General features: G+C 39.3%; 1 protein-coding gene across 2 annotated transcripts in view; it reads left to right on the top strand.

Annotated features, from left to right (window-relative positions):
- Nucleotides 1-5,206: 5,206 nt before the first annotated feature.
- Nucleotides 5,207-20,140, top strand: part of SLC7A2 (solute carrier family 7 member 2) — a 53,679-nt gene continuing 38,745 nt past the window's right edge. Inside the window, exon 1 of one of the 2 annotated variants that reach the window (XM_056489631.1) lies at nt 5,207-5,333. The gene's annotated coding sequence lies outside the window, so the exon portion shown is untranslated. The remainder of the gene's footprint in view (nt 5,334-20,140) is intronic. The other variant, XM_056489635.1, reaches the window with a different exon arrangement.

Genomic DNA, 20,140 nt, shown 5'->3' with positions numbered 1-20,140 from the left:
ATTTAGCTTAATCTCATAAAAAAACTGCAAACACATAATTTCAATCAGCTTCAGAGTACATATATGCATAATGTATACTTAGTTATAAAGTATACACATCAAAACATTGATGAGCAAAGACATATGCCATGTACTTAGTCATAGAATCTGTGGCATCTCTATAGTCAATTACAAGCCCCAGTTGTAAACATTATTTTCCTTGGGGAATATTTCAGCAATTAATGAATGCTGTTGTTATGCAGAGATGGAGCAGAGTGTGCTGACATTATGGTTTCCCCAGTGAACGATTTAGAGAACTTCCTTTCCACCATGCTAGGCAGAATTAAACTTACAAATGTGTCAGTATATATTTATACTCCTTCTTTTCCAAGGGCAGAAGGGCTTTTTAAGTCTTTCACATCTGCTGCTCTCTCCCACCCTTTTCCGTGGGAAGTTCTCTTACATCTTTAGCCACAGAGAAGGGGAAGAATAGCTGTTTGAGGGACTACACAGCAACCCAAAGGTCAGTGAAATCTTCCTGGGAAAGCTATTAAAAGTATTACTTTATTCTCAAAAGTGATTTTTTAAAAATTTGGTCAGTTTTCTGAGTGGCAGAGACATGCTGAACCACTGAAACTGGTTTGGGAGAGCTGGAAGTTGTGATAAGCAGGAGCTTGAGGACATAGGGCAAGACTGATGAACTCAAACTAAAACGTATGGTGAACATCAAGGTAATAGACTGTTAATTAACTAAAGACTAGTGCCATTGATGTAGAATTGCCTTTGGCATTAAAATTAACTATCTGTCTGAAACATGTAGAACAGCTCATGTTTCTCATGATGTGTCTACAGTGCACAATTGACATGGAGTGATAAAGTGCCTCCAGTCTTTTGGAGAACCATGTTTACAAGTCAGGAAAAATATAATAACTGAGACACAAAGCTCTATATAAATAGTTACCAGAATCCAGAATCAAAAACTCGTTAAAAGATTACCTCAGTATCCTTTCACAAAAAAATTACAAACCTTTACATAGATGTTTGTCCTCAAGTGCAGACTTCTTTTCATCCCAGAAGCTCAATGAGACAGTTTTCGTATCTGGTTATTCAAGCTTTCTCTATAAATCACAGGCAAGGTACTTTCTTCTCTCTAAACTGAAAGTTTGGACTCTTCAAGACAGCTGAGTGTCTGAGGACATTAAGTCATACAGTCTATGGGTCCTGTTGATGTTGGAAAAGAAGAAAAGTTTACGGTTCAGATGCTATTCTGAGCTTGCAGAACAGCACCACTTTTACAGAACCATATTTACTTCCAGTTCAGGCCTTAGCATTTCAATTCTGCTGCAACACATTGTAGTTCTCTTTCTGCTGCTCCCAATACCAGACAAGCTTGCATGAGCAGATGCCAATTTTGTGCAGAACTCCACTGAGTAATGCATGTGATGCACAAATGCGTAAGTAGTGCATACAATTTCTGAATTTAACTAGCAGCTCTACATAGATCAGATTGAAAGGCTTGCAGCTATTTCATGTCTTAGAAGAAGGCAGAAACCAAAATCACTACCCCAACTTAATTTAGGAGATTACTTCCTTAATTTCTCTCAGACAAATTAAGGTGTCAATTCAATGCACAGGTCATGTGGAAAAGTAGAAGAGATGAAAAGGAGCCAACCCTCACAATCCCATACGGCACATTTCTTTCTCTAAATGGGCCAAAACTCATGCTGCTAGTTCAGCTTCAGCAGGTCACCTAATGCTATCTTACTGAGGCCACTCATGTGATTCATTATGTCTAATCAAACCCTAAGTACTTAAGCAAATTCTGATCCCGCAAGAGACTATGTGAGCCTGTTAACATAGACTGTTAGGCAGTGGTTGAGTACATAAGCAACCCACTGAAACTGAAACAAAAAGTATGTTTTCTTTGCTGATGAGGCTGGGCAAGGCAGGCCTTCCTTCTGCTTTTAAAAGTTTCATTGACATGGCCTCGGTTGCTCAATGCCTGAGACTTGCCACAGGCGCTGGAGGTAGTTATTAGTTACCTCAGTGTTGTTCACTGGAAAACGAGATGATTGCAGCTCTCCTGCCACTCCCCCTTACACACCCCTTGAAGTCTCCAATAAGCAAGCCTGCTTTAGGCAACTGAGGATCAAGTCCTGCTAGAATTTTTTTCTTACTGGGGAAAAGCAATAATTCATTTTTTACTCTGCACAGACAAGTTCTCTAAAGGAAATAAATACCCAGCTGTTAAAAATTGTCACACAGTGTTCATGCAAATATTCTTTTAAATCATTATACTGCATTTCCTCATGCAAATGGGTAATTAATTACTTACAGAGATACACTACTTTTCCATTATTTATTTAAATGCCGTTATATTATTGTTCAGTCCAATAAAATACAGTGGTTTTTATTTATTAGCGCAGATTAAAAACACTTACTGGCTTTTTCTTCCTTTGCAAACTTTTTTCCCCTCTGTGTTTGTGTTTCAAAAGTTTGAAAGACAATCTATCCTGCATAATGAAAGTCCTTCATTATCTAATAGCTAAATGTAGTCCAGGCAGCCAAAACATGAACCTCCTGCTCTGCTACATAATTCTGTCATGGCCATATCAGCATTAACCTGTTTGCAAGGAAGAATGCCTTCATTTTTACAGCATTTAGATTCCTCAAAGAACCACTATGAATAATTTTGCCATAAGCTACATGGTGAAGAGGGAGGAGGCTAGAGCTTAGCCTACTCCCCTCGGGTCATCAGCCAGCACAGCTCACAAGTATGTTTAAACTTCAAGAGGTTAACTTTATTATATGTTCATTAAGTATATTAGCACCATCTCTTCAACATTTCCTCCTGTCAATAGGACACACATGACAATAAATAATCAGAACAGAAACAACAATATAGAAAAACACAGTGAAAAACAGGAAGGTGAACAGAGGATTACAGAGGATAATACTAGAATTTTCAAAATGAGAACACACTCAGGTAGAAGATGAAGAGTGAGGGGAAATAGAGGATGAGTATTTTTTTTATTTTGTTTTGTACACATGATAAAAATTTCCTTGCATTTATCAGCTAGAGAATGAGGTGGAGAATGGTGATTTCATATTCATGCAATAAAAGCACATACAGCACAGCAAGGATATGCTAGGTAACTGGAAATTCCACAAAAATAATTTTGTATTACAGATTTGGTGAGACTAATTTATTTTGTTGTGCTCAATTATTTTCGCATCTGACTTCTCACATTTAAAGAGCATTTAGTGAAACATTTGTATTTACAATTGTCCTTCAGAGGACTTTATGTGTCACATATATAATTTCCTGATATGGATTAGAATATTTAGTCAGAGCTGTTGTTCTGCACACTTGGCAAGGGATTTCTGATTGCCAACATTTTGGTCAAATAGGCTGCCCCTTAGTCACATAGTTTCTCCAAATAACTGATGTGTATTCTGAAAAAAATCTTTACTGTATTGCTTACCTTACTGATGTAGCTATTTCTTAGCAGGCTGCTGACACTGTACCTGAAATGTTCAGAAAATGAAAGATGGAAAATTCTAATGAAAATTTAAATGTAAAAGGAGTCCACAAGGTAACACAACATGACTGTTTAACAGAATGGTCCATGATTATTTTCTGCAAACAAACAGGGAATAATTTAATTTATGGCCATAAATTCACTTATGAAGTGCTAAGTCACTAAACACTCACCCCTCAAATATGTTTCTGCTCTTATCTTGTCAGATTGGCCCTCTATATGATCTTCTTCTGCAAGAAGAAAAAGACTCATGGAATGAGAACTCAATCAGAGTTATAAATGTCAGACTTCTTTCAGATTTACAGTTCTGAAAGAGTTTCCCTGTCAAAGGAGAAAGGCAAAACCTAGCCAGGTTAAATATGGAATTTAAGCTGCTTTTGAAAGGAATGCATGTGTGTGGGTATATGCATATATAATGTACATATTTACATATATATGTACACATACCCCATATATGGTGACAGAATGTAATAAAAAAGAGAAATAACCAAAATTTGTAAAGGTATGCCCAAGGATTTTATGTATTTATGGAATCACACAGAGCATTCTGTGCTGGAAGGGGCCCACTGGGATCATCACAGTCCAGTTCCTGGTTCTGCACAAGACAGCCCCAAGAGTCACACCATGTGCCTGACAGCATTGTCCAAATGCATCTTCAACTCAGACAGGTTGTGCTGTGACCACTTCCCTGGGGAGCCTGTTCCGGTGCCCAACTACCCTCTGGGTGAATTTTTTTTTTTTTCCAAATATCTAGCCTAAACCTCCTTTGACACAACTTCAGGCCATTCCATCAGGTCCTGTTGGGTCATCAGAAAGAATAGGTCAGTACCTGCCCCTCCACTATCCCTCATAAGGATGTTGAAGATGGCTGTGAAATCTCCCCTCAGTCTCCTCCAGGCTGAACAGACTAAGTGACCTCAGCCTCTCCTCATATGTCTCTCTTGACCCTTCAATATCTTTGTAGGCCTCCTTTGGACACTCTCTAATAGCTTTATATTCTTCTTATATTCTGGTGCCCGAAATTGCACACAATATTCTATGTGAGACTGCAGCAGCACAGAGCAGAGTGGGGTATCACCTCCCTGAACCAGCTGGGCGATTCAGATTATAGTGTTAAAAGGAAAGGACCTATGGAAATAGAATATACGCAGAGAGAAAAAGATGATGACTGCAAGATTTATTCTGGCTATTCTCAATGTTAATCTTAGCAGTAGCTATTCTTAGCCTAAGGCTATTCTTAGCCTTAAGATGAGTTTTTAAAGATATCTGGCTGAGAGAAATTATTTGAATAATTTAAGCTGAAGCAGAGGGAGGCACTAAAACTCTTCAACCTGTGGACAGATAGAGCTGCCAGGTATCTCCACACCTCTTGCAGATAACTCAAATATGACAAGGATTGTAGGAAAAGGCAGTACTTGAGAACGCAAGAATGCAAGGACTTATACCCATCCCGTAGCACTTTCTGCTGCTCAAATGTTACTCATGATGTCTTCCAAAGCAAACCCAGAAGGGTTATCTAATAGGACAGACAGCGACTCTTCTGCCTGCGTTCCAAACACCGCCTGGAGCTTCCTCACAAACCCCACCACATGCTATTTTGAAAGGCGCCTCGGAAAATAGATCAGCGAGCGGCAAAGGGTGTTTGGGAGGAGGCCGGTCATGGAGCAACTCCTCCCGCCTCCAGCGCAAAGCCAGGGCAGGCACCCACCCGCGTGAAGCTGCGGGAAAATTGTTTCTGAGGGCGGATCATTCACGAACCCCCCGCCAGGGCTGTTCGCGGGCAGAACATCAGAGCTCTCGAGGCCAAGCAAGGTTAGAGAAGCCCGTGGTTGCTGGGAATGAGGAGCGGGAGGGGGTCGCTCGGGCGGAGGTGCAGCGGGCCTGTGAGGGCGGGGGCAGCGGGGCTCTCGCACAGGCCCTGAGGCCGCGCTGCGGGGGCCGCCCGGCGGGGAACGCGGTCCGACCCTCCAGTTTAGGGAACAACCCCATCCCCGCTGCGCTCCTACAGGGAGGGGGAGGAGGAGGGAGGAGGAGGAGGGAGGGCGGGCAGGGGTCGGCAGGATGGGGTTGGCCCGCACGTGGGGGTCTCCCTGAGGGGAGGAGTGCCCCCGCTCTGGCTGCCCGGAGCCCGGCGCTGCCAGCGCAGCTCGGCACAGCCCGCAGCGGCCGCAGGGAGCCGTGCCCGGCCGCGTAAGTGGCTCCTCTCCGCCGCCTTCCCTTCCTCGGGACCGGGGGGGCCTAGGGCTTGGAGGGAGCGCCGCTGTCGGAGCCCCTCGGCTGCTTGGAGGTGGTGGGGAGGGCTCCCAAGTCCCAGGTCCGGCGAGGCTTGTGCGGCCGGAGGGCGCTGATCCTCTCGCTGCGAGGTTATTCCTGGCGTCGGGAGGGAAGCGAAGGAGAGCTCTGCTGCCTTTTAAAGTCCGCCGTCGGGAGCACGGGCTGGCGTTCCTGCCGGCCCCGGAACGTCGCCCCAGCGCTGGGCTGCTGCAGCCGGGGAGCCCGGGGTGGGTCGGGCACAAGGGGAAAGGCTCCTGGGGCGGCACCTGTGGGACCTTGCTTGCTGCTGCTCTGAAGGTTTGGAGGCGTCGATGGGTGAAACGCCTCTCCTCGGGTTTCTGACAAGCTCGCTCAAGGCATGGCTTTACCTGGAGGTGCTGTCCCTGCAGGTGTTACCCGTGCAGTGTTTTACTGACCCAAAGCACACAGTCGCAGTGCAACCCCAGCTCTTCTGTGCGCTTTGGGAAGTTGGGGAAATCGTAGGTGCAGGTCCCTAACTGTGGTAAAACAAGTTTAGGAAATGTAGAATTGTTCCTTTCTGCCAACTCTGCATGTTTAAATCTAGAAATGTGTTTGTAGTATATATGACCCTACGTATGCTACTGACAGCTGGAGAAAACTAGTCCAGTAAAATAAGTTTGAAATTTAAGGTATTAGAAGCAGCAGAACATAAGCCTTCAGTTTTAAGATATTTGGTATCAGTTGAGATTTGTGATACTGTTTGGATGGTAGAGCATTATCAATCTGATGCAGGGTCTAGGTCAACTGAATACCATTAGTTTTGGGGAAGTGGGGGTTCTCGTACCAGTTCTGGCAGTAGGTGTAGTTTCTGTTGATTTTTATGCTGGTGCTTAACACATCATTCCAGCAACTTACCTGTGAAAGGAATAGAAGTTTCCTGAAGTTTGGCCTAAGGTGTGAAAGGACTTTCTTCAAGCCTACTCTCTACTTCAAGTGTACTAATACCCAACATTATTTTTGAAGCATTCAAACTTTTTTCTTTATATTCCTCCTATTAAAATAAAAACAAATCTGTTGTGAGGCATTTGGATGTTTCGGAGATCGAGGAGGTAAGACAAGGGATCATGGCATATAGAACTTGTATACATTGAAACAAGCTGATGGTAGTTTGTTTATGCTAGGGAGAGAAAACACATTCTATGAAAGTTCCCGTAGACACTGTGCAGACTCAGTACACAGTGGGTCTTGGATTTGAATTTGGATTGTGGAAAATGTTTTGAGTTCTGGTTTGTGTCACCTAATGGCATTAAAACATCAACAGCAAAAGTAGGCATCGTGCCTATACAAGAACTAAGTTTGTTTTCATTGACATCTGTGATGTACTACATGCTCAGACAGAAAAAGACATGGTGCCTGCCTGCCCTGTTCCTGTAAACAGATCTCCATGGCTGCAATTGATTTCATTTGCCTCTGCTCCTGTCCACACAATTCTTCTAAACCCCAATTCACTGTGTTCTGATACAAATTGGCACAGAAATAAAACATAAGAGAGACATAAGTAGTCATATTAGTATCTTATGAAAAGTGCAGTGATGTTCTGTGTGAATGGCATGCATTTTTACTCTTTTGCCACATGTTGGGATGAAGATTATTCATGCATGGAGTAATCTTCTGTCTAAGTGATGTTACTAAAATGCAACTTTGATTCTTCAGATGTGGGAGAAAACTGGCACTTTGTGAAGTTTTAATGCAAGGAAGTTTTGATGCTGAAGCTCAGTATGTTGGCTTCTGTGTGCATGCATAAATGGTCTGACCAAGGTTCCTGACCTCAGTAAAAGCAAATTGAATGAATGAATGACAAGGTAGTTGTTTCTAGCCTTGTACATGCTTACAGATTAAATCAAAAGGAGTTTCAATTTTCTTAATAATGACAGAATCACAGAGTATCCTGAGTTGGGAGGAACCCACAAGGGTCATCAAATTCCAATACCTGGCCCTGCACAGGACAACCCCAAAAAATCACACCATGTGCCTGAGAGCATTGTGTTAATAAATTAATGTACTTAGCATATTTTAGTTAGGGATCTATTAATGCCATATAGCCAAAGGTGTAGAAAGCAATGCCATTTCAATGCATTTGTGACTTTAAAGCAGAACTTCATGCATTCATATTAGGTTTTTCCTTACTAAGATATTAAAAAATATTTTATATATTGCTGAAATTATTAAAAAGTATACAGTATGGTAAAATTTTACAGTACAGTAAAAAATATTTGGAACCATGTTTCTATGTCTGTAAATTTTCATATGTCTGAAAGTGTCCACCTTCAAGATACCTTTAGCACATTGCTCTTGATCCTTTGGTATCATGATACAATTCTGATCCTCAGTCTTCTCAATTCTTCATACTTTTGTTTGTTCTCCAGTTGGGGAGAACTTCATCCCACTGGTTTAGTAGCTGAGAGATTCAGGGCTCTTGGAATCAAACAGTTGAGCTTTCAGAGAAAGACAAATGTGTCCTCCTTTCTGGTGGGAAAAGCAGAGTGATCTGCCACTACAACTCCAGTGAGAGTTATAAAGGTTACTAGTAAAAGTGGCTTCTGGGACTCCTAAGCTTAGTCATTGCTGAAAATCATCCAAGATCACAGTACTATCTTGCCTGATCTCAAAATTTCTATTTATCTGAGTGGACATATTCCAAGGAAAAGATAATTTAGAAGTGCACTGAATGTTGACCTTGTCTTCACAAGTTCCTGCATCAGATTGCATATGTGTGGAATGAGAGGTTTCTGAATGGATGTGCAATACTGATGGGAAATGCGACTGACCACAGGATGATTCCAGGACATCTTGTTCTACACACAACTGGAGAAGAAATTACTTCAAATAAAGCATTCTGGTTGCAAGATGATTGTTGCAGTTAATGCCAATATATGATCTACAGCAGTTACATACATGAATATCCTTATTTCTCACTTGACCATAAACTGAACCCCTGTAGAAATGAGGGTGGGCAGGTTGTGGCAGTCTAAAAAGTCATAATGGCTGGTGTTGAGCCTGTGTTTATGGAGCATGAAGAGATGCTACTGGAATAGCACACATAGACAATTGTCATATCTATCCTTTCTTTACTGTGGCTGTAAAGATTCTGCCCTAGACTACATGGATTCCCAAGTACATGTGTGATGGTTGTGAATATATGTAAGCAGCCCCCAGCATCTGTTATGAAGAATTAAGCTACAGACTGGAGTAGAATATTTTATGGTTCAACTTAATGAGGTCCTCACAAATAAATGTATTTCCATTCACATATTGTAAAGTTAATAGAATCTCTAAGACAGATGGAGCCTTTCAAAGTTTTGCCCAGACAGCAATGAACTTTTGAGTGGTACGGAATAGTAACACTAGAGCTCTGATGACAGCTGTCTATCTACTCTAATTCGGGTTATGGCTTCTAGAAACATTATCTAAAACTAATTTACATAAAAATCCAGACCATAGGATGACTTTTACAACACTAACTTTGGAAGAGTATAGTCTCTCTTAAGTTTCCAAGTGGCATGTGTCTGACAAGTAGTACTAAACCAGCCACACAGGAGAAAATTGAGGACACAATCACATATAAATCATCATGTTATCATTCTTGTACACTGGCTCTGGTTCGTCCCTGTCACTTTTGCAGTTACCTTTCCCTACCATATCCAGTAGTTAATGTAGGTGACCCAGAAGACCTCCATGCAGTTGTTAGAGAAAGGTGGGTTTTGATGCTCTCAGTTCTCTGTAACAACTCATCAGAAATGCACTGGAGTGCACACAACATCTGCTGTTCTGATAAGTAATCAAAACAGGCAGAGTCAGTGTTGGTGATTCAGTGTTTGCTGTAGTTCCCTCTGTTGCTAATACCAGGGTAGTTTTGCCTCTTTGTGATGGTAACATAGTTTTCAGAGTTTTCTTGCATTAAATAACCTTATTTCTGAAAAGTACATTGCCAGATGTGCTACTAGAAAGGGATAATTGCATTAATCTAATTAACTGGTTACTAGAATTTTTGTGAGTTTATCTGTTTGAGCAAGGTAACAAAATGTAGAAAGGTGTCAACTGGCAAAATGCAAATAAATAAAATTCTGCAGGGAGCTTAACTAGGGAACATTTGTCAGTTGGGATTGGACTGAAGGAAAAGACAAACTGTGCCAAGTGAGTTTGCCAGATTTTTATTCCATCATCTGTATTTAATATACAAATTTACTACACCTGTGCTTTTTGCTTTCCAGAATATTTTTATTTGAGAAATGTATGGAATAAATTCATTATTGCTTTAAAGAACATTATTCTTTAGGTGACTTTTTTAGGGGGAGGGAGTTGGATTCAGTGCAATCTAATCTTCCTTACTTTTACTGTAGTAACAGTGAATGATGTGGATAAGCTGTTCTATAGCTCTGTGAATTCATGTAGCTGATCTCTGCTCCTTGCCCACTTTGAGGTTAGTTATTCTTTGCCTGGAGTTGTATTGCAAGCTGCTTGACAACATGGGAAAGCGATTGTGCTTATTTATTTTGTTTGTGCAGTACCATGCACATTGTGGTTATGAAATAAATAATAACTGAAACAGAATTTTGAAGAGATTATTATTGTTCTTTTTTCAGTTTCCTTAGACTGAGAAACATCTCCATATTATTTAAGGAAACTGAAACATTACTCTTTGAAACTGAACTCTTTGAAACTGAAAGATTACTCTTGTGAGGGGCTAAATTAATTCCTCTGAATACACTCTTCATGAATGATTTGGTCTGATACTGATTTTATTTTGCCCTCAAATGTTTTTGGACTATCATGCAGTTAAGAGAAAATGATGGGATGTGACTTGCCAGGAAATACTTCCAGCACTGTGAATTAGATGAAAGTCTTGTGGATATATAGAATTAGCATGCATGTGTGATTCTTTTCAAAGGTGCAGTGCTGCAGTGTGCTTTTTGGGGCCAATAGTTTAGATGAGTAGGCAGTATTTTTGATCCTTGTAATGACAATCTAAAGTAGTGGTAAGTCTATGAGTACAATCCATTTCAGAATTTAGTTGCTCTGTTCTTGCTGCAAGGATTTGAAGAGAAGGAGAACTTTTTAGGGTAGTACTGAAGAAGCATCATGAAACATCAGGTTTTTTATGTGCAATAATATGTACATAGTAATTGACATCTTCTGTGGTTGTTTTTCATCAGTAATATGTTTTTAGAAAATCTTGATGTCTTATCTCTATACACTGCTTATCGACTTGTGCCCATCCTCTTTCTTTACAAAGACTCAAGGAGGCCCTGGGCACTTTTTGATAAAGAGGGGCTGTTCTATAGGAATGACAAGGTCTCATCCTGAGGGAAGAGGGAAGTCCTAAGCTGGAGGCTTCCTTCAGACCTATTTGTAGAAGGTGTATTCTACATCTATGATCTGTTTCTTAAAACACCATTTATAAGGAGACTTCCTATTGTATACAATAGACCTGCTTTGAGGTTTTTATTGTTTTAAGGTAGCCTGTGTACTTGTCCTTGCCATCCTTTGACAAGTATCTTATAATTTCTGTTAATTTTGTTCAATGCCCCAAACCCAAATTGGCCAGAACAGTTACTATTAAAAATACTAAAGTATCTACCAAGGAAGCCTTAAAGGTGAGTTGCTGTTCCTCATATTCTCAGAGTGCTGTTTTTGCTGTTTCCTGGCTTCTTTTTTCAGTGCATAAGGGCTACCATACTTCATATTTACATCAGTTTGTACAGAATAGCTGTGTGGTTTTCTGCTCAGGGAAACACGTGGTTGGTGCAACAGAACATCTAGGAAAATTATGAGAGAGAGCATTGTGTGTGAAAGATCTCCTAGAATGTGTGGAGGTGGAGCAGTGGCAAACTTGTGCTATGCCAGTTACATGAGAAAAGAATAATGTGAGGTTCCCTGTTGTAGTTTGTAGCTGAAGATGAGAATAGAGAAGCAATAGTGATTCACATGGTGTTTGCTCCTGAGAGTTTGAACAGGTTGGTTTAAGACCTGTGGTAGATCCAGATCACCTGAGACCTCTAGGTTTTCAGTCACATTCTGCATAAATCCTTGTGCTGCATAGAACGTATGTTATGAACCATATCAGGTCTCTGGAAAATTGCAGGAAAATTTAATGTGTTATAAGAGAACATTCAGTGCTGGCTTGCTTACAGAACACTAGGAAGAAGGTCTTACTTCGTGGTCTATGGTTTTATTCTTGCTGACCTGACAATAAAATAAATAGGTTAGAATAATCCCAAAATGGACACCAAAATTATTTAACTGCATACTTTGGACACCAGAAGTATTTAAATACATACTTCTGCAAGAATGACATGTTCATAAGTATGTTTTATATGGAAGGTGTTGTGACTTCACAATTGATGTGTTCTCTGCTTCTTTCTTTATTAAGTATATTTAATTATTATCTAAAAACAGTACAGAATTAAAAATGGCTTGCCTAATAAGCAACAATAATTATTTTATTTTGCTGAAGTGCATGACAGTCACATAGAACTTGAGTTCATGGATGCTCCAGGCCAAGATCATCATGCAGACTAATCAGTGATCTTCCACTGCCCTCTCCAAACACACATACTCCCAAAAATCATATATTCCGATTTTACAGCTTATTTTTATTGTAGATTTGCCAATTACAAGATTATATTAATATGTGACTTTCCTACCAGTCTTGCTTTTTGTTCTTTTCTCTGTACTTTTTCCTGCTTTCTTTTAAATGCCCAACCTCTGAAACTGTATAATCTTTTTCTGTCTTAGAATGAATGTCTTAGAGCAAGGAGGGATTTGTTGTGTGGATTTTGCAGGGTAGAGAGAGAAGAAACTGAGAGGGAAAAATCAGCCCTGTAATGTACTTTCTCTAAGTGAAGGAAATCTCTTCTATTTGTCTTAATATTTATTCCTCAGTGGGACCTAAGTTCCAGTGTTCTGAGTGTCCAGTCCAGAAAGTTTTGCAGTCTCCCATGCAATGTCCAGCTCTTAAAAATAATTTATTAAACTGTTTTAATTTATTTTTTAATTTACATATGTGTCTTATTCTGAAGTAATTAGTTTCAACATCAGACTTAATAACCCCATTTTGTATTTCTAATTGTCTCAGTTACAAACATTTGTAAACCTTCATTTAATTTTACAGTACTCTGCAAAGTCTTCTATGGTGTTTAATTGCCTATGTACTCCACTTCATTAGTTGTCTAAGCAAATAATTTTAGAGTTGTGTTAAATAAGAGGGGTTTCTTCCTATTTGGCAGCTTTTCTGTCCTGTATGGTACCAGATGGGTTGCACTTAGTTCAATGAACCAGATGCAGAATGAGCAGAATTTGCAGTTAAATACTGTTTATGTTGCATTTTTATTCGCACACAATAAATTAAGTCAGCTTTCTGATTATGTAATGTTTGCACTCTTTCATTGAAATTAATTTAAATGTATCCACTGTGTTCTGTGAAACAGATAATTTTCTGGGCCTGGATGGGCTCATAGGTATGATTTGTAAATTTCTTACTGAAGCTGCGTCAGCATAAGGAACTCTTATGTTGTGATCCAGGCTGCTATCTCTTGTTTCTGCTCCTGTAACCATCCCTCTGTGCCTGCACAGCTGCTTCTGGTTCTGTGCAATGAACAGGATTAGGAAACATTAATTTTTTTTCTTGGGGTATTTTTGATTGAGGATCACTTCCCTATTCCAGATGGAATGGCCACACATGTGGCTGTGCAGCCACAATTAAGGAATGGACATAGAGGAGAGAACAGGCTGAGTAGTGTGAGCTGCTTCAATTGTACCACCATTGGAAGAAACTATGTAACATGCTCCACATAGCTGTAAAACATACCATAATTTCTCTTATCTCCTCTGATTTTTGTCTTCCTTTTAGACCATCTTTGGGGCTGAAGAAAGTATTAGTTGGAAAAATTTGACCATGACTGTGGTATCCCTCAAACTTTTGAAGTAAGTTTTGGCATTTAGAATCATTCTTTCCCTGCAACAAAGGAAGTCCTGTAGAGTTCTATAGTTTTACTCCTTTGGACTGGAACTAAAGAAACCAGTAACTTTTCAAACAAGAAGATATCACTTATCAAGTGCATTTTTAGTGATACAGTTCTAGACTTGGTGAATTACTTGTATGTGAAATGGTTCTGAATGAATGATTTTGGATAGTTCCTACTTTTAATCTGTTACATCTTTACTATAACTGTAGCTCCTCTGTTTCATATTTTATGTCATTCTGATCTCTGTTTGGCATTGGAAATAGAGAATATTTTCATAGGAACCAGAGAAATTACCAAAGTGGCAAATATCTTTCTTCTTACCTCCCCATCCCAAACACTATCTCAACTCTCATTTGCATTTATTAGTAGACTATTATAAGCTATCAGAATTTATTTTTTTTAAATTTTTCTTCACAATTATTTTCATGTGCTTTTTCATGAAAACAGGCAATATTACAGCACAGTTGTCCAAACAGCTATGTGGTGACTGGTACAAATTACTCCTGTAGAGGGTGGTGAATATGTTAAGCATCTTTCTTAAATCTTTGTAAAAGAACAGTGAAATACAGTATTTTAGCTTGGCTGAAAGCTAGCTAATAGATAGGTTTCAGTGTTCCGTATGCTTTCTAAGGCTTTGATAACAGGCATTGCTAATAGCACACAGACAGTGAGTTGGCTTAATCACAGCTGTTTGCAAATGGTAGAAAGGCAGCAGAGAAACAGAATGATGTGAATGCTGCTCATAGTGTTCCCTGGAGGGGCAGCTTGGAGTGGCTGGAAAGAAACCTGGAACCGTAAGAGAAGAAGCTCTCCTGGTACTTTGATCCGGATCCTGGTACTATGTTCAGGGAAACAGGACTCTGGAAACACACTGCAGGGTATGTGACATATGTGACTTTGAATTTCATCACCTCGCTGGAGGAGACTACAAACTCTGGAAAACGTCATCTGAGTTGAAAGGGAAAGTTGCAGCAGTTGGAGACACACTTCCAAGTGCTATATGTAGAATCTTCTCTGATAGTAAACACCCCTTGAAAACACATCCAAAGGCTGAAGGAAGACTCGAAACGGTGGCATAAAGCAACTTTATTCACAACGCTACTTCTGTGGTGTTCTCCTGAGCACTCTTTGTTGGTGGCAATGGTCAGAAACAGGGATATTTTCCAGCACATTTTATCACCCATCTCTATCTGCCTTGGCAGTATTCCATGGCTGCTGGCTTGAGTGTAGAGAACTTTTCCATTTCTCTTAGCAAACTTTGAAAGCAGGGTTTCAGGAACCATGACAAAGTCTCCCAAAACTAACTTGGGAAATAAATCTGTGAATTGGATAGGCTATAGAGGTTGTTTCCCTCGATATGAAACTGAGTCAGATTTGCATAAGGCTGAATATTTTACCATGGTTTTTTTACTCTGGAGGCCCAGGAAGGGAAAGTTTGGATTGCCCCATTAGAAATACTGCAGTCCTTGACATCAGTATGTTCTGTGGCTGATACAGTTCTGCTGAAATGTATTTGGCTTTAGTATTGCTGATAAAAAGGATAAATTGCTGGGCGTAAGAGAAAGATAAGGTCCTGAGAGACATATTTTCTTGCCTGAAGAGGCAAAACTTGATATTGCAATAGCCTTTAAGAAATAGAGAAGTGCGATATTCTTCGGACTAAGAAGAGAGAAACAATAGAGTTAAAATCCTACTCCCAAGGTCGAAGAATGATCAACAGTATATAGCATGTGTTCAAACTGATGTTTCAGAATATGGTCCCACACCAGGCTGCACCATAAGGAGTGTGTGTGTGTGTCTTCAGGCTTGTGCAGTGTACCAGCTTGCTTTCGGGTGGTGGGAAGAAGGTACTGCCTGTATGCTTGCCACAGCCCTTTTGTTATACTGAGGCATATACTAAATATATAATATATATAATATATATAATATATTATATATATAATATATATAATATATATATATATAATATATATAATATATATAAAATATATAATATATACTAAAAAGGCATATACTAAGCCCTGTGAACCAGGTGGACAGTTACCAATAAGAAATTTATATCTGAAAGGAAGGGAAAAAAGTCTACTTTGTTTGGATTTAGAAATATGAGCGGTACTTCCTACTTGAATTCCAAGTTCATGTATTAAGCACATAATGGGGATGAGCTTTTATAATGGTCTTCTCCAGAAACTGTGGAAACAGAAGACTGAAATTAGAAAGTAAATTAACCCCTCCTCTAACAATGCAGATTTTACACGTTGTTACGAGTCATTCATCACCAACACTGATGCAGAGTTATATTCTAGACTTTAATCTTGCCATTGAGACTGTTGTGGCCTTTCTTGAGAATAATCTTGTCCTTACTTGGAGTTATGGTTGCATGAAAAAGTTGAAATATTATAAATCTTGCCCACAGAAGTTACTCCTTCTCCATATGTACCCTGCAGTACTGCTGGTACAAGAACTTGTGCAGCTCTGTAGTAAATTGTATCAGGAAAGCAATCTGGTTCAAAATTGACTTAGTACCTACCCAGTGTTACTATGTCTCCATTCCCCAGTTTAATTCACAATTTTCAGCCACAGAAACGTTTGTGTTTGCCCAAGGGAAGAATGCAGGAGCAAGCATCTGGTTAGATACACCACTTATTTTGGTGTAAATGCTCGCTTCAGGTTTTAGTTGCAGCTATGCTAAAGCTGCTGATGAAGCAATGGCAGCACAGAGCTTAACTGTCTGATCAGCACCTTTGTATTCAGGTGGGTTGCAGACCAGCCTGCAACTTTTCACCTGAGCATTCAGTATTATCTGTGTGCGGTGGCAGTGTCTACTTCAGCAAATGGTGCAGCTCTGCAGCAAGGAAGCTGTAGAGGAAAACTTCTAATGCTGTGGATTCACTGACCACACCACTTAGGCTTTGCTGTATGTAGGACAGTTGGGAGGATTTCTGGTTAGTTTTTGTATGGTCCCGCAGGCTGAATTTCCATGACCACTTGGAGTGTACTTGGTTACTGTTCTGAAATACATATCCAAATTTCCTTTCATATGAAAGAATGTCTCAGGATTGTTCCATGGAGTGAACCAAGGCACAGTGATTGTCTAGATGGCAGGGAAAATATCTTTGAAAATATGCATCTGAGCAAAAATGCATACCAAGGGTAACTTTGCTCTGCCTGTAGATGCTGCAGTCAGACCATTGCTCTGTGGTATCAGTGAGGTTTCTGTTGTGGTACATGACTCTTCCATTGTCTGATTCCACTTCAAAACTTGTTTTGATGGCAGCTCAGCAGCTAGTCCTACTTTGATCTCCAACTCTGAGACTAGTGCATTCATTCACTCTTTGTTGGTGTCAGTGGTCAGAAAAAGAGATTTTTTCCAGCACATTTTATCACCCATCTCTATCTGCCTTGCCAGTATTCTATGCAAATTGAGCTAAGCATGACAACATGAAGTTTAAATCAAATAAAAGGTTATTGGTTGGACTGTTCTTGGTATGCACATGTTTTCTCTTAAAATTTAGTATGCAAAGAAGGGACTTCCTTACTCCAGACTGATTGTGGATCTTCCGCTGATGGAAACATAGAATCATAGAATACCAGTTTGGAAAGGACATCAAGGATCATCTGCTCCAACCTTTCCTGGCGAAAGCACAGTCTAGACAAGATGTGCCAGCATCCCATCCAGCAGATTCTTAACAGTATCCAACACTGGGGAATCTACCTTGTCTTTGCCATGAACTCCATGTAGAAAGGGATTATCGACCTACATGAAGCTTTGCCAAAAAGAATGAAGTGTAAAGACAGTGCTTTAAAGTGTTGCATTTGCTGTGTAAAGAAAAATGTTGAATCTGAATAATCAAAAAAGCACTAATGAAAGAAACCTGGATGTGTGTTTGGCAGATGAACTGTATGGACTGTTTCCATTCTTATTCTTGTTTGGTGTTGTTTGACCAGCATCAGCTACAATGGAGCTTCTTGGTATTTTGATAGTCAAGCATGTTCATTGTGCATCTGTAGGAAAAGAGATGAACCTGCCAACATATGCACATTTCATTGCTTAACTCTACTTTTCTTATGCTATTGTTTTTTTTTTTTTAGATTAATCTTTAAGGCCTTGATTTTGAGCTGCCTATTACTGCAGTATGAATAAATGTGGAGATATTTTTTATCTTAGCACAGTTGAAAAGTTTTTTGTTTCACTAACTGGGGCTCAAAGTATATTTATAGAGAGAATTGTGCCATGTGGCTACAATCTGTAGTAAATTCAAGTGCTTTTATGACAAAGCCCTAATTTTGAAGGGATTTCAGTCTTTTTGGTTATGCATAAATTTGAATTTCTGGATCGAGCATAAAGAATTAAGTGTTTTCTTTTACTTTTTAAAAAGAAATAAATCCTGACTCTTCCTTTTCCTCCTGTTCGGGACCTTAAATTCTTGGCAGCATTGTTTGAAAAGTTCTAGTTAAGCCAGTTTTGGAAAATAGTTTTGCAGGCCACAGTGGAGTAAAGCCAAAATTTTAAAACCTAATTGTAAGCTAAAATTATATCTAGAGTGGGAGAGAGTGATGTGCAACTCAAAAAAAGAAGTATTTGTCTCTTCCCTTGCCTCCTTTTTTCTTTTTTCTCCAATTAGTCAAGCTGTGCTAGAACAGTACTCAAACTTCTCATGGATCCTACATTTCTTCTGCCTGAGCCTCAATCAGTGTAGATAGGAAATAACATAGATAAGTAGTTCTTTGAAAAGTAGCTCATTTTTCATTTCATATCATATCATATCATATCATATCATATCACATCACATCACACCAGGTGAAATTTCACATGCCTTGAAAATTAAGTTGTGTGGAGTCTATAGCACTGCAGATAACTGATCTTTTTCTATGCTACATCATTTCTTGCAAAATAGTTGAAGCAAAGGCTGCTTCCATTTCCCTTGATACCTTCCAATGTTGTACAAACACAGCTACTTTCAAATGCTTTAGTTTATCTGCTGTTGACTTTAGAAGTATAATTTGTAATATGATGGGATGACTGCAGGATATTACTTGTAAAGTTTGTATATAATAGATTGTGCATCTTTTTTTTTTCCCACAGTGAAAATGTCTAGACTCTTCAGAACCTTTGTAAAGCTGTTATCCAGACAAATTAGTTCCGTGAATTTGAGTCACATCAACCTCAAGAATTATCCAAATAAATGGGTCACCAAGTCATTTTACTGTTAGCTGAAATACAAAACTCTGCTTAAAATCTGTGAAGCTGACAGAAAATTGCTTATCAGATACAGCCCAACCTTTCTTCTCCTCCTCCTCCTCCTCCCCCCCGCCTTCTCCTCCTCCTCCTCAGTTTTTCTTTTTTTTATTTTTTTTTTCTTTTTTAAGAAGACTTTCTGTTAATCTAAGTGTTAAAAATATTTCCCATCAGAGTGGGCGTTCTGTTGCATAATAATTTTGGCTGTCTCTGGGCATTGCTAAATTGTATTAAGCATAGATGTCATAAGGGATAATTTGTGGCTAACATCTGATGGCCAGCCTAAGAGTAGAAGTCTATGTAATACCCAGTTATATTCTTAGGCAGATATTCAATTCATTTTGGGGAAGTAGTGTCATAATCTTTATGGTCAGTATCTTCTTTTTGATCTTTTATACTGTTCCAAAATTCATACCAATGCCAAAAAATTAACTCCTCCTTATCCATGACTTCTCATCCTGTTTTGATTGCATTTTTCAAATAGCCTTTGATCCAGTATGTGCTTGTGACTTGTGCTTTTTTGTGTGCCATATACTCAGTTTGATAAATTTTGAACAAAAGGATTCTGTGAACACAACTTACATTCACTTAGAGTCCATCTCCTCACTTTTACACAAGCTCTAATGAATGTTTTAACAATTTCTCCAACTGAATGGTATTTTCATGCTCTGTGTATGTGTTATCTTTGAAGAGAACCTGTTAGCAGAACATAATTTTAATCATATGAAATAGCTTCCTGAGAGGTTTGGTTTTGGAGAGTTTGCATTATAGAATTAGGAACAAGTAGAATGAAAGGAGGCATGAAATTACTTTAATTCTTGAAGAAGTCATGGCATGTCATCACGTCGTTTATTCCAGTGTATATTTTATGGTGATAGGCATGAAATAGTAAAGTATCTGGTTTCCCAGATGCATTTTCTGTTCTTTTGCATGATTTATGTCTAGGTCATGACAAAATTTCTAATGTCACACTCCTACAACTATCAGCAGAGAGCAAAGTTATAAATAAAAAGAAATTTAAAAAAAAGTCTTTTCTTTCGGAAGGAGTAGTTGTCTTTGATGTGTTTGATTTCTGGCTCAATAGCTCTACTGCCTTTTTCTCATTTTCTCATTTTCTCATG

Source organism: Oenanthe melanoleuca, chromosome 4 (genome assembly GCF_029582105.1).
Source record: "Oenanthe melanoleuca isolate GR-GAL-2019-014 chromosome 4, OMel1.0, whole genome shotgun sequence".
In the NCBI taxonomy this organism is placed as follows: domain Eukaryota; kingdom Metazoa; phylum Chordata; class Aves; order Passeriformes; family Muscicapidae; genus Oenanthe; species Oenanthe melanoleuca.
This window is presented reverse-complemented; position numbering and strand designations above follow the sequence as displayed.